Raw genomic sequence first — 16,244 nt, 5'->3', positions numbered from 1 at the left:
TTCAAATACAATTGAACAAAATTCAGGGCTTACATTTTTTAAAAGCTCACAGTGATGTCCAGCTTCCAGTTGTATGGAAAAGCATGAATTAGAAGGCAGGTTTAAGAAACAAACAAAAGTAGGAAGAAGAATATAAGAATAAAATGAGAGCAAAAAATAATTTGAGAGCTTTTTCAATACTATCTTGGTGTAGTAACAGTAATTCTGAAACACCCTTGCACAGCAGTCAAGGACATCCCAGCACACCTCATGCTACAGAGAAACCCCCACTGTGTTGGTCTGTGACATTAAAGTGATTGTAAGAAGGTAGCCCCAGTGTGATTGTCATCATACTACTGGCTCAGGGATCAAGGGTCTCTCCCTGACATAGTCCACAAAGACAATGGAGCTGTTGCTATGCTGGGATTTCAAAGTCATCAATTTGATGTCCCTTATTCTTATTTCACCATTTACAAACTCCAGATTTTTTTTTCCCTGGGGCAGAACTGTGTCAGGAAACCAGGAAGACAGATTGTTCTTAAATGGCAGGCAAAAGCACATGGATAATTCTGGTATGTTGGCTTAATTTTGTTTTTCACCAGTGTTCTGAAAGTAGTTTGTTTTACATGAAATGAAATTGCAAATGTATTTAAAAATACATTTTTTTTGTTTCACAAGTAATAATGACTGTGTCTGGGGACCAAGACCCTTTGCTGATCAGGAGTCCAGTGCAATGAAGCTGAAAGGAGGCAGAGCTGAGCTACTTCTGTGTCCCCAGTCCTGGATCTGCCAAGTGTTCAGACAGGTTCTGGCTCCTAGGACAACCTGGGATGAAACAATGGCTGGGAGCCACACTCAGGTGAGAAATTTCAGACTTTTTTTTTACCAGCCATACAATGATTAAAAAAAAAAAAAAAAGCAAGCTGCATTCTGTCGTATATGTACATTTTTATAATGGCCAGATCTGAATAAATTGAATGATGAAAAATGTTAATTTGGCATCAAACTTTGCAATGTCTCTTTAATTACAATACCAGAGTCAGTCTTAAATCTTCCACAGTGGTCAGGAAACTCAAGTACTACATAATTTAAAGGCCTTCTTTTGACAGTATTTTTTTTTCTTTTTCTTTTTTTTTTTTTTTTTTTTTTTTTATTCTTTTAGAATGTGCTCTGCCTTTGAAGGCAGAATCAGTTTTTTCTAGTGATAACTTCAATAGACTGTGTTGAAATATTTTTAAACCTTTGTTTACCAACAGGATCTTTCTTTGTTTCTTTTCTAAAATAATAAAACCAGTGTTTAATATCCATTTAACAGTATTGCACCTAGGATGTAAGTGCAATTAACATGTTTTTACTAATTGGTTTGTGTGTTGTCACTTAAATCCCACATTTGTAGATCATGGCCGGGTTAGGCAGGGCTCTCTGCAGACCTATAACAAGGAAACAAGTTTTTACTCCAGAGAATTTACAATATACATGAAAGAGAAGATGAAATACCAGGCCAAGACAGACAATGAGGGTTGGGGAAGAGAAGGGAGATATACTAAAAAAAAAAAAGAACAGAACAGAGCAGAAAAGAAAAAGTCACTGATGACTCCTGGTAAAACAAGAAGTATAAATATTAAAATATCATATCTGATATAAAATGTTCTGAAGTGCACAGATCTTAGAAAAATGTAGTAATTAATACCTACTTCAATTATCCTTAATTCATTAATTTTAATTGATTTCAATTAATTTTATGGCTTTCTTAACATTTTAGCTAACAACACTACTTTCTATCTACTTTCTAGGCTGTTTTCTGTTTCTCTGGGAATTGAGGATCTTTGACCTCTGGAACTTTACCTTATCTACTCATCAGTTTTATCAACAGTGTCCTGTGTGGACCATTAATTCATTAGTTATTTTGTGCAATAACCAATTTTGAGAACTAGTCTTTCATGCTGTAGTTCCAGAGATGCTTAGAAGTCTGTTGTGTTATTTTTGGATGTAGAATGTGCTCTGTAGGTTATCTGAGATTTTCTTTCTTTTTCTGGTCTGTTATTTTCTTGTCCCAATAATCAAGATTCAAAACATGTTTCCTACAAAAATTCCCTTAAGAAGGGCAAATTTTGACTTGCACTCATTCCTAGATTGAAGGAAAGTTCAGTTTTCCTGTTATATCAAATTCTGCACTGGAAAATTTTAAATTAGAAATTTTCTTCTTCTTTAGCTTTCCTGTGTTTGTAATTACAGCTATATTCATACGCCCTTCACATACAGATTTATGAAAGCCTTGCAACTTCAGAGAAAAATCTGTCAGCATAAATACACAAAAATTAATTCCTGCATCAAGATTGTAATGGTTTCTGTTCTTTCACAATTTGTCAATTTAGACTGTTATAGAAATACTAAACAAGCATTGGAATGTTCTCCAATTCCTTCAACACCTGTTTTAAGGGCACGCAGTTCTGCTGATGAATGTCCCACACTTAAAGTAGTGATTTGTCATTAATCACATTAAGAAATAGACCTAATGAACCATAAATTAAAAGTAAGACTGTGTTACTAGCTCTCTTTTTAGTAAAGATTAAATAGTCTATTAATATCTCTGCATTTGAGATTAAAGAACATCAGGTTATGTTATTGCCATGTTAGGTCCTTTTTTTCAAAGGAATGCTCCCCACACAGTCACAATTCAGTCTTTGCTCCATACCAGGACACCATGACAGAATTCATCCCTGTGTTGGTGAAGTTATTTGTATGAACTTTCTCTGAAGGCTCTGGTCTGTATTACACACTATGTTAATCAATGTCGGCGTATGGGCAAATTACTGAAATCTAATCCTGATTTATACTTTCTCTGAATAGAATTAGAAAAGTGCTAGGCATTATAGCCTGAAGCACTCTGGGAATGATATTCACCACTGGAGATATTTCCTTCAACAGTAACATTGAAATTGTGATTATCAGAAGCTGCACTATTTAAAAAGGTAAGTTACTGCAAGCAAGAGATATAATTAGCATAATCTGTTCTTTAAAAGATACACATGCCATTAAAGTTTTAAAGGAAGAAAATCTTAGCTGAAATAATCTTTGTGTTTTACTAAAGCTCATTTCTTTTCCATACCATTTTGTCAGAAGAGCACAAACTTGGTGTTGGAATAGCCTGAGCCTTCAAAGTTGTGTTTGGTTTATATAGTTTTCCTGTGTCTGTAAAATGACATTGATTTTTTCAGATCTGGTACAAATTTTCCATTTGCAATCTGAGAATTCTGTAGCCACAGTTTTAAGCACACAAGATAGAGGAGAAGCAGCTCTGTTAACTAACATTGGTTAGTGTCCATCACTTAATCAGATGAATCCAAAAGAACACACATTTTGATATTGATCTATGAGGGGCACTTAAAGGAAATAGGAGGTGTCTGCTTCTCTAACTTGTGTTTTAGTAATTAAATACATTTATTAATTTCAATTTTACCTGCTCTTGTTTAATGTTATCAAGCCAGCCAGCTAGCATCAAGATAGTCCACAGAGGAAATTGTGGCTACTCCCAGATCCCCCACAGCTCCCTTGCATTTCTCGTACATTTAGCATGTCTGGGGATACAGGTCGAGATATGACCATAGGATTATGGATGAATATAGGTTTGAAGGCATCATTAAAACTCCCAGAGCTACTCAAAGCAGGGTGCACTTAAAGCAGGACCATGACTTGTGCAGTTTTTAATTTCTCCAAGGACAGATTTCATGGACTTTCTGGACCTCTGTTCTAATATTTGACCATTCTCATAGTGAAATTTATTTCTCCCAGTATCTGACTGGATTTTCACTTGTTAGAGCTCTCACCTGTCATCCAGTCATTATGTCTCCAAAAAGAGTCCATCTTCTCTATATCCTCCTGTACCTAGCAGGTACATCAGCTGAAGATGATGTGAAGATTCTCTTCTTGTCCCTTTGTTCTTAAGGAAGAAGTGTTCTTAAGAAACACTAGGACCTCTAAGTCCTTTCCTGAATGTTGGAAATTTAGTCAGGATCTGATAAATCTCAGATGTGCTTACTTGTTTGCATATGAATTTGAAGAATACCAAGCATCTCCAACACCTATTCACCTTGAATACTCTTCTAAAAACTATTTTAGAAAGTCACACCCTGAATTTTTACAATCCTTACTTGCCAGTAGGAGAAAAAAGACAGAAAAGTCACATGCATTTAGAAAAAAATCAGAACTAAACCCACAAAGGTCATTTTCCACTTGTAAATCCAAAGATCTCCATTTTCATCTGTTATCATGTCTAAACTCTTTTATTTGCCTGTGTGCCACTTCTCCTTGAGCATATGAAAATATTTCTTCATTTATGCATGTGTAGTGAGAATTAAATAAAAAGATTTCTTGAAGCCCTGGATTCTGCAGGAACTGGTAGTCAAGTTTTTATTTCAGGATTCGGTAGTAGTAAAAAATTTGTTGTTCATACACACTGCAGAGAAACTGTGAAAGAGCAGAACAATTCACTGATGTGTTGAATGATGTATCTTTAAGCTTCATAACTTTTTTCTCAGCCAACAGGTCAGGGACTCTACAGGTGAAACCAAAGTTGAGGCCATACATTATAGTGGATTTTGTACTAAGGAATCTGTGGGAACTGGTGACACTGCTTATTGTGCCTGTCCTTTCCAAGACATGTACTGCTCTGCTTCCTTAGGGAAATGCCTGAGTTTCCAGGGAATTGATAGTGAGGGCTGAACAAGTACAAGACTTGATTGTTCTTCATGTTTTGGGGCATATTCGAACTTCTATTTGCTTCCCATTCAATCAACTCTAAGCCTTTCAGACAGGATTATGTGGTGGGGAAGAGGAAGGCAAGACTCCAACACCTTCTCTCCAGTTTCAGTGTTCAAAGGGGAGGATTTGAGCCTTTCACAGTGAGCTGTAGAATAGGGCAAATCATGCGGCGATAAAATCTGAGTTTATAAATCCTGGTTTATTTGTTTGTGGTAGGTATGCTATAAAAAGCATATCACCATGGTATCCCAGCTCTTTCCAATTAAAGAAAACTATTTCTACTATTTACTTAGGAACTTTGACAATAGCCTCCAGCTGCAGTAAAACAACTTGACTGCCTGGTATTTTTACAAGATAGATTCTTCACTGTCTGGTTTTTCTTGCACTGTTGCTTGCAAAGACTTAAAAAGTTACTACTTCTTCAGCCACTGAGGTTGGTATTGTTACACTCACTTGAGATATGGATCACTGGGTACACTTTGTACCTTTACATGCCAGTTTGAGAAAAATCAATTTTAGTCTTCAAGAGATGAAACTAGTGTTGCAGAAGATCAGTGTGCATTTCCAGGTGCTGCAGGGCACTGGCATCTCGATGAGGACTCAACAAAACATGACATAGGTATGGTACAAAATTATCTTATGCTGTATTTCAAATATTTCTCTTATGTTAAGATATTTGAAAAAAAATTGCATACTAAACCAGAATACTGTGGAGAAGCAGAAGTGACACTAGCTACAGTAAACCTTCTACGTTATTCTCAATCTTAACATCAAAACCAAGCTATTTCACTAAGTCTAAATTACTGCAAGCCAACAAATGTAGATACAGTAGACGAAACAGATTATATTTTATATAGAAATTCAATATAGCCTGAGAAATGGTTCATTTACTTTCTTATCGCTCAGATAGAAAAATTAATTTTTAAAAAATTTTCTTCTTGTAATTTAGACATTAGCCTACTTTTTTCTCTTTTGAAGGACTCAGATTGCACTAACATGGGATATTAACTGTGATTTCACTGAACACAGATCAGAAATCCTGAGCTCAGATAAGACATTCTGCTGAATTTATATTCTCTGCCAGATCATATTTATTAACATATTTGAAAGAGTAACTTTGTCTTTGAAGAGGTTATGCTTGGTCAAGTAGTATCTGTTTGTGAAACTCTAACTTAATGCTAGGTCAGGTGTCTGTTCTCCTGCAGCTGATACAAATCTGTTTTGTTCTGGTATAAAGTACAAACCAGTATATATATTTTATTGTGCATTCAGGCTAACTTGCTGCAGATTCAGTCTTCATACCAGCTTGGAGCATTTGCTGCTCCACCAGCCCTTCTCTTCCTGTCAGTTTTCCCTGTAGAACATAGTCCTTTTTGTAATCTGATGGATTTTTCTTATCTGTATGCTTCATAACTAAATGATCCAAGTTAACAAATTGAGTATACAGAGTAGAATTTTGCTAATCAGCCTGATTGGAACTGAAACAGGTTAGGAATTGCTTATACAAGCAGCTCTCCTGGGAGATTAGAGGAGGCAGTAACCTCTAACTACTGCAGCAGTCTGAAGGTGGCAATTATTTCACTGGCATTGCTTTAGCTGGAGAAGGATGTATGAAAACAGCTTAAATGATAAAAAGGTTATGGATCCTGTATAAATACAGGTTGGAACGCTCACTCAATTTCCCAGTGGAAGCACTAAATATGCAGCCAACTGCAGGCTCAAGAGCCAAACCAAAACAGAATAAAAAGGAAAATTGTATAAGAAGACTTATCCAAAGTCTTATTCCATTTTTTTTTTCTTTTTGCAGTGTAATTTTCCAGGAAATACTGTTGAACATGCAGGAGTGGCTTTGAAATGCACTCTGCATTCTTCCTATAACAAATATAGATTTGTGGAGAGAGACTCGAAACTTGCCCAGTCATACCAACTTTATATGAGCTCTTTTGATGGAAAAAAGCAGCTTAGAATTCACCTCCAAATATCAATTTTGTAGAACTAGCTGAATAAAGCAGTTATAAGACAAGGCCGATGATTAAATATATAAAAATGTATCTAACTCAAGTCAATCATAAATCTGATCTTTACCAAAAGATGAAAAACTAACAAAGAGGTTTGAAAAGGAAGTTACTTCATTAAGAAAAGTTATGTTTTTTCTTTTTGTTTCATTTGAAAACCACAGCTAGTGATGGTTGCAATGATTAGGTGACAAATGATTTTGACATTTACATATTTTTGTAATACTATAGTCATTTGTAATTTACTGCAGTGATTTATGAGTAAAAAAGCCTACCAGTATTTAAACTTTAGAACTTTAGTATAATTTTTTTAATGCTAACGAAGGATTTCTAAACAATGATGCTTTCTTTCTGTGTTTTAGGATTTCTATGGCAAATTTTAGATTGTATTTCTTTTTTTTTTCCCTACAGGGAAAATTTCTCAGGTGAAACACCTTCACTTCATCCTTCTTTTCTTTTTGTAGAATACTTTTGGGCACAAATCATTGATCTTGCTTATGTACCAAATGCTATGATACTCCAGTTACAGATCATTTATATATCAAGGGATAGTATTTGCAGTGCATCAGGAACCCTCTTTCAGCCTTCTCTTACAGTCCCTCATCCTTATCTGGCCTTTTTCATGGTGGGAGATTCTTGTGGCTGCTCTGTTAATGAATTCAGTAGAAGACTGAGAGCAGCACTTACCCACAGGCCATATGTTAAGATGGCCACGTAATTCCACCACTGAATTTGGGATCCTGATTGCACTGTGTCCCCTCCATATGCACTAAAAAAAGGCAGACAGCTCCAGAATGTGATTCAGCCTGCCAGAACTATAACTTATCTCTATAGGAAGCCTAGTGCAAAGACACACTTAGCACACCTTAGCATGGTGCCTGGGCTCTCAGGGCAGAGTTAGCTGCAAACCAGTAAGTGAGCCAGAGACCACAGAGCCTCATTTCCTCCCTCTGCACTTAGCAGCTTTGTATTGATTTCAGGGTTCCAAAATGTTGTCAGGATATCTAGTCTTGGTCAAATTAGCTTTTAGTGGGGAGTTAGGCTTCATGCACAATATATTCTCAATGGTTTTCTTTTCAAAATAAAGGACTCAGAAAAAGAATGACTTTATCTTGGAGAGGGGTGCTGTTGTTCCATTTTTATTTAAGAGAGGGTTTCAAGAGCCTGGCTGATAGATTAGAACACTAGAAAAAATAAAAGGAATTTAGGACAATGTAAGACCAAATCCATTCATGGAAATGAGAAGTGGGGTGGGTTGATGGGAAACATTTTCAAAAAACCATGGCAAGAATGATGGGTTAAAGCTTTACTAATATTGTCTATATATTATAGGCCAGAATCTGTGGACCATTTTCCTCTTGTGCTTTCCTGTAGTAAGCAGTGTCTCCTGTTAGAATTTCAGCTCTTTTATTTCAGTTTCCATTTTATTTTTCTTAATAAAGAAATCAGCCGCATTTAAAGAGAAAAATTCCCAGTTTCTCTGTTAGAAATTAATCAGACTGTTCAAAAACTGAGTGGAACAATTTAAACATTTCCTGGAAATCCTCATTGTGTTTCTTTGTGATTAACTCTCAAATGCTAAAATTTATTTGTTGAAATTACAGCTGTGGAAACTCACCTGTGTGAGCCCTAGCATGTAATTCCAGACTGCTGTCATGCTGTTCAGAAATTGTTCTGCCTATGTTGGCTTCTCTGGCCACATGAACATTTGCTTTAAAGTTCATTTTCAGCAGCTGAAACAGTTATTAAGATTGATTACTAATTTATATTATCTCTAACCTTACACTTAAAGAAAGCCAAACTCAGTATTAATTTTGGAGGTTTTCCTAATTAGCCACCATCTTGAATGGAATATGCTGGAGGAGGAATGCCTGACCCAAAGTTTTTCGTTGTTTTCTCTTTATTTTGTATGCTGAGAGTAATGCTTAGAGTAGCATTACTGCTCATTACCTTGCTTAGGGCTTAGGATTGTTTCCACCAACAGGCACCATATATTTTTAGAGAAAAATATCTTTTTCCTCTTAATTTGTCGTTTCTAAACTCAACAGATGTATCACAGACCGTTTTATTTTTTCCAGTCTCTACAATACTATACTTATTACACAAAACTAAAAGTATCTGTCCTTTCAATAACAGGAGATTTAAAAATTAGTTAATTAATGGAAAATATTCTTGAATTAGTATCTCTTAAACAATCTCACCCCCATTCTCTTCCATACAGAGGAAAAGTAAAAATACAGCTGTTTTTCTCTGACTTTCTGTTCTTACTGCCTTACATGAAAAGCAGATTTTTTTTTTTTCTCCTATGATTATCGCCTGTGTTGCTTCCTTTTAGGACATCTTTGAAGAAGGTACTCTAGGCAGCTAACAAGTATAAGGAACTGAGAACTCATAAATTAATTAGAGAATCTGCTTCCTTGACTCAGCTTGCTCCAGTGATGTTCTACTGTGATTTTAGAAGTGCTCTTTTTATTTCAATCTCATCAGTTTGTTTTGACTTCTAGAGCCTATTCAGAAGGATCTATAATTTTTGCTGTTAATGACCTACTGGGCATTCTGTAGATCTAATGATTGCCTTTTTTTTTTTTTTTTCTTTTTTTTTGTTAAATTCTGGAGTAAAGGTATTTATGTTCATTTGAATGATTGGTATTTATTTTAAATATTGACTGAAAAGGCAGTAGATCGTGAAAGGTTAGAAGTCCAAAAATGTGAGTTAATTTTACTTTATTCCACCTTAGCACCTTATTATTCCTGGTAGTTTTCCTATTTGTTAACAGTAAACGTGTCGGGAATGGAATCAAAACCAATCTTAACCTGCAGTTACACCTTTACAAGGACTATATTAACTTGTCATAAATTCATTAAAATTATCATCTGTGAGTGTTTTAATTGAATTATTTTGACACAGCGACATAAGAAGCAGCAGAAGGATACAAGAAAACTATAAGCTAATTACTTGAACTGAGAAACCTCAGCCAAAATATGAAAAAAATCTGTTTATTTTTGCTTCAATACTTCAAGACATCTCACAAATCTATCTTCTTTTCCTGTGGTACCATGGGAGACCTTTTTGGAACATGAAATATTTGTGAAAAACAATGCTCTTGCATTAAATATCTTTATTAATATGGATATTCTGTGATTTAGCTGGGGCTAGCTTCAAAACTTGATGTTTTGGAAGACAAAGTACAAGCAGAATTTAGAATAAATGTGAGAAACAATTATTTGGGGATGGATACTTCACCAGCAATTCAAGTTTAATCCTTATTCAAATTGAATTTCCTTTGTGAAAGCTCAAGGCCATCAGTCTATTATCAGACAACAAAACTGGCTATTATTCATTTGAGTTGGGTGTTTTTTTCTTAAATCTGAAAGCAGTGTGATGAACTAATGCATTTGTAAACTAAACCTGCAAGCCCAGAGCAGACCAGCTATGTTGGTAGGAAAAAGAGCTTTAGTGCAGTTTGTATATTCTGACCTTTTTTTCCCAGCATACCTCAGCTCTTATTCCTGTCACTTTTGTCACTTTTTGGGGTCTCTTGATCCATTATAGTGCATTTTATATTCTTTGTTCTATTCTATTGAATTCAGGCAGTGTGAAAGCAATGGTATGTGATTCACAACTGGCTTAGGTGCTTGTGTGAACCAGCTGCTGTCTTTACATCTTCTAATATGAAACTAGTCCTAACATTGTTTTCAGAGCAAAATCTTTGAAATTTGAAGGGAACATCCAGTGTGCATGACCTTGGATCCCATACCTGACAGTGGCAATTTGCCTTCAGTAGGCTGGGGAGGCAAGCAGAGCAGTGCCATGGAACTGGGTAGGTACAACTACCTGAAAGGAGGTTGTAGTGGAGTGTGTGTTGGGCTCAGCTCCCATCCAACCAGTGATAGGATGAGGTGGAATGGCCTCAAGCTGTGTCAGGAGAGGTTTAGTTTGAATATTATGAAAAACCTCTTCACCAAAAGGCTGCCCAAGGAAGTGGCTGGTAAACCTCCACCTCTGGAGTTATTTAAAAGATTTGCAGATGTAGTGCTCAGGGACGTGATTTGATGGTGGATGTGACAGTGCCAGGTTAAGGGTAAGACTTAATGATCTTACAGATATTTTCCAACCAAAATGATTCTGTGAGATGGGATTTACTCTGAAACAAGGAACAGAAGAGGACTAAAACATTGCAGAGCTATTTTAAATCCAGTGCTGTAAGTGTAGCCCAAGCTCCTATAGACAATATGGATCAAGAAGAGCATAGTAAGTGGGACAGAACTACAGCTTTGTTGTGTCACATCTCATCACAATTACCTAATATATCACAAGAGTTACAGTACCTAAGCTGAGTCAGATTTTAGAGGGGGAGAAGGAGGAATGTTTATCAAGACTTTTCTTCATTCCTTTCAGACTTCACTCTGCTGAGTGATGGTTGGGATGTGCAGCTGTGCAAATCTCTCTTCTGTTTCAGTGACAACTTCCTTATCTCTGAACCTCTGTTTTAGATGTACACTATTGCTTTCCTCCCCTCCTGCTCTTTAAAAACCTAGTAACATTTATGTATTTTGCCAAAAATGTATGCATTTTGGGGATAACAGCCAGGACCAAAAAAGTAATGGATAATGTGTGATTATGCTAGTAACAAATTAATAAATTCTTTTCTAGAGGTTTAAAATCTCTGTACATTGTAAAGTTAGAATTAATCATCTTCCTAGTGTCATGTAAATGAGGGCAACTTTTTATCTAGAAAGCAGTAGTAAAACCTGTAGCTTTTGTCCCATTAAATTATTTTGGTATAGACCATAATAATCAGTGTTGCTTGGAGGTGAAACAGATGCCTGGTATGTAGTATGATTAAGGATATATTTATGCATATATTTTGAGAGAAAACTGCTGAGAGCAGGACACAAGAAGACTCTACATGCAGGCAGTCCTTTTTGAAGGTTGGTAGGTTACCACAATGCCTCTGCTGACATCCTTCCTTTTTAGAAACAATATTTAAGGAATAAAACCACACACTATCCAACAGAAATCCACCTGATATTTATTAGTCTGAATGTGCTACTCAGTCACAGCAGAAGCACCACTTAGGTGGATTCAGTGTTACATTTTTCCTCCTAATAGTTCTATCGTTAGGATTTTGCTTGAATTTTGAATGTTAAGTATACTATTGATACAATAACATGAAGTGATTAATGGCCTATCCCAGGAAATGTGTCATACCAATAAAACTGGTTTTAAGAACACTGCTGCAATTCCCCAGTTGAAAGAATTTCAAGCCAGTTAAGACAAAACTTATTTTTCATTATAGAAATTCCTGAGCAGTGCTGCACCTGAGCTTAGGGGACAGAATGGGCTCTGTAACTACATAGAGAATTATTGTTGGTTTGCTCTCATTCCCTCACTCCTTATCAGGGAAGAGGCAGTAGGAAAAAAAAAAAAAAAGGGCTGCTTGGAGTTTTTTGCTTTCCTGTGTCTCCCACAAATTCACTAGACAAGCTAAACTCTGTTGCAAAAAGGGGCTGAAAATGCCACTGGCATCAAGTTATTGGAATTCAGGAGTCAGATTCCCAAAAATATTGATTGAAATATTCAAAAAGGTTTTTTGATTCTGTTGTTTGTTATAGTACCACAACTCAATTCTTTTTCTCTGGAAAATCTGCCCTAAAGTTATGAATTAGGGTACTATGGACTATCTTCCAACTAGGGCTTTACTACAGAGTTCCTTTCTTCAGCCAGAGTTTGTATGTCTGAGAGGGCAGATGCAACCATCTGGGATCAGGCAGACCTGGTGAAGACAGAATAGTGGTTAAAAGTGAAAACCAAAACCTCTCGATCTGTTGAAATGTTGTTGCCAAAAAGCTTGAAACTGACTGGGTGAAATTTCCAGGTGTTAGAAGCTGATCTTGATTCCTCCTTTAATCCTTCTGAACACATAATATGCATCTAAAATTAAAGGTCATCCACTCACCCAGGGTCCTGCGAACGTATTTGAGAGTAAAAGGTTTTCAGTTAAAATATACCAGGACTGGAAAGTTCCAGCAGGGTCTGTAGGGTTAAACAGAGCAGTTGTCTTTCTGGTTCAGTGAATACTTTTCCTTTTGTGTTGGGCACAGCACAACCAGCTGCTCCCCAAGAGAGAGGACCCCTTTCTGGTAACCCAGCCTGGGTCACCCACCCTGGGCAGGTGCTTGGGTGTCCCTGATGATGGCACCCAGGTCTGCTCAGCCACCCATGGGGTCAAGCTGGGCACACACATCAGAGAACGAGAGAGAGGACCAGGCCTGGTGCTGGTTTATTTATGTGACTGCCAGCCAAGCAGTCAGGAGGCAAGGTCTGAGGTCAGGATGGGGGAAACTCAATTCCTATCTTGGTCCAGGCCTGGGTCAATGGGACACACAGCCAGGTCAGCCTTGGATGTGGCACAGCTGATGTTCCAGGCAGGCTGGAGCCAAGCCTGGCAATGTCAGTCTGAAAGCAGTTCCCATGGAACGGGAGGTCAGCCCTGACCCCCAGCAGAGCCGTCTGGGGAAGGGAAGAGCCCATAGTGCACTGTGGTGGAGTTGTCCCTGAGCCCTGGCAGCAGGAACTCCATCAAGGGGGGAGCTCTCAAGGCCATTACAGTTTGATGCATTAATGCTTAGGAAATGTAGCTATTTCCCCACTTAAAGTTATTTCTTTACCAGCAGAGCGGAGACGCTTTTTTTTCTTTACATTTTTGTCACTAAGCAATTGGTGTGTCACGTTGCATTATGTCATACCATATGGTGAAACACAAGCTGGCATACTGTATCCAAAAGGTATTTGAACATGTCAGAAACTGGAAGAAAGAATACATGTTCTTTCTCTCTCTATCTTGGCAGAAGTTGTTTTCCTCTTGTTTTAATTTCCCTGAACTGCCAAAGTTTAAACAATATATCACAGCAAAGACAAGTGTCCTCTTCCCTGTGCTCATTGCCCCTCTAATCTTTCCTCCTTGTCCTTGAGAAAAAGCAAAAATGCAATGAAGGAAAAAGAAAATCTAGCAGGTGAGTAAATTTGCTTAAAAAAAGAAGGGGGGAGGCAGAAGTAGAGGGAAAGCCAAACACAGAAAACAGTTGTGAGAAATGGCCACCTGAGGAAAGATTAACTAAAGAATCAATATAAACCAGTGCATAAGAAACCAGAGTAACTTGGTACCAGTCATCATCACTTTATGGGAGGTGTCAAAGAAGATTAAAATTAAGGAACTGGCAGTAAGTACAAGTCAAGATTTATTTTTTTTTTTCTTGCAGGGAGGAATCCAGGGCAATATATGCTCTCTCAGTGTCTCAGTGTGATGGCATTAAGAACCAGCCCCAGGCATTCAGTTGCTCTTGGTGAATCTGATTATATCTGCCCCTGACCTCTTCTGAAACATCCTATCTGTTTCATATACTCATTCATTCATTTAGCTGTGTGCTTTGTCATTGATGCTTTTCCAGAAACTGTAAAACTGGAAATATAATCTCATTTGTATTCATTCTCCTTACCCATAGCTTTCTAGTTTGAATTCTCTTTTCTACAAGTCCTATCCACTTTTTCCTCTTTTCTGCCTTCCTTCCTTGGTTTGGTTCTTTCCTTTCATATAATTTTGGCATGTTGCAGTTTTTCCTTACTTTTGACCTTCCCCATTTCTCCAATCATCTTATGACCTCCATTCTTTTTTTATGTTATTTTACACCTGTGATCTTTTCTCATAAGTGTTTTCTTCTCTTTTCTTGCTCTGCAGCAGAAACTTTAATTTGCTGGAAAGAACTTACAGGAAGTTGCTACTTCTCTAGTATTCTTCTAGTGTTGTGGTTATCTGAGGTGAGACTGATAGGCATTAATATTTACAGATTTTTTTATTAATATGAAGATTGATTTAGAGTGATGCAGGGAAACAGATGAACTATGGAAATCGTAAGGTTTCTTAGGATTCATAAATCTAAAAGCCATTCTGAGGTGAACAGCTTTTAGCAAAGCAACACCTAATGACTGAAAAAAATTAAATGACTGAAGTCCAGAATAAGTTGGAAACCTAACTCTCACTGGTACCAAAAATGATCTTTAATGGTTAAAAAAATCCTCCAAACTCTGGCATCACTTGTCTGTTTTTTTAAAGTTGGAAAGAAAATCAGTTTTAATGAACCATTTCCTATTATCATACATTGTTCTCTTACAAAAATTTGGTGCTTTGGTACTTATTTTTTGGCATATAAAACCCTCTGCATGACAGTGCTGTACAGCTGTGTACTCTTTATTGAGCTACACTGAAGAACCTACCAGACCCTGTAAGTAATTTCTGAGTATTGAGAGCTAAGTAATGAAGCTAGAGACATAAAGCTTGGTGAGTGACTAAACACTCATCACACACACAGAAAAAAACCCAAAACAAACAAAGTCAAACCAAAGCAAGCAACCAAACAAAACTAAATGAAAACCAAATCCAAAATATGTCTAGCTCTGTATCTATTTATTCTAAATTCACTCCTCAGCTGGCTAAGTTTTGGAATAGAGCATGGGGTACAAATGGTATACATGACCACAGTGGTTTTCAAAAACGTCATGAATATCTCTGTAGAATCAGTTCTACCAGAAGAATCTCACCACCCCGTATTTGGTTGCTTTTTCCAATTACAAAATCTTTATCAATATTGAGAGTCAAACCATTCTCCAAAAGGATTAATAGAATCCCCTTGCATATACAAAAAAAGTTCTACATTTGTTTTTTTAAAAGTAATCTAAGAATAGTTTTCATATGAGTTTTTTCTGAAGCATTTGGATTGTGCTTATAGAGGTGTTTATAAGAAAAAGTTTTATCTTTTCTTGGATCATGTAATATATCTTGAAAAAGAAGCATCTCAGGCTCACAGATGCTTTTTTGGCCCCTCTCTGTAGGGAAATGGAAAACAATCTTGCTGGGAGGAAGAGAGCTCAAGGGAGAATATAGATGTCCTGTTAATCAGGCCACAAAAAAGAAAGGAGAAGCTATGATGTGACAGTGACTGGTGGAAGAAAATCTAGCAAACAGCAGAGAGGAGATTGGGAGATATGACAATTTGGGGAATTTATGTATAATTTATAAATCCAGACTTATTTTATGAATTTCATGTCCCACTCTATTCCTCAATCTGTATTTAATCTGCCACTTGCTGACTGGGACTATGTCATCCATCACATACTCTGTGTGAGAACAGATACAAGAGTAATGTAAGAGATAACATGACAAAATTTTTTTCTCAGTGAAACATTGAATATGCTAAATAGACTGGTTAAAGTAAAGGAAACTGATTGTCTCAGGCTGTCTGCTTCTAAATTAGAACAATAGAAATTGCCTAGTGAGAAAACAGATGAGAAAGGAGTGCATGTTCTTTGGGCTGGGGAGCTATCTGATGAGTGAGAGAAAGCTGGTCCTGAAAAAAGAAGAACAAGCTTGTTGAGAGAGCTGGCAGGCTCATCAGGAAGACACCAAAGTTTCAATACCGTGGAAAGATTTT

Source organism: Calypte anna, chromosome 4 (genome assembly GCF_003957555.1).
Source record: "Calypte anna isolate BGI_N300 chromosome 4, bCalAnn1_v1.p, whole genome shotgun sequence".
Classification (NCBI taxonomy): domain Eukaryota; kingdom Metazoa; phylum Chordata; class Aves; order Apodiformes; family Trochilidae; genus Calypte; species Calypte anna.
The sequence above is the reverse complement of the archived record's forward strand: the minus strand, read 5'-3'. Positions refer to the sequence as shown.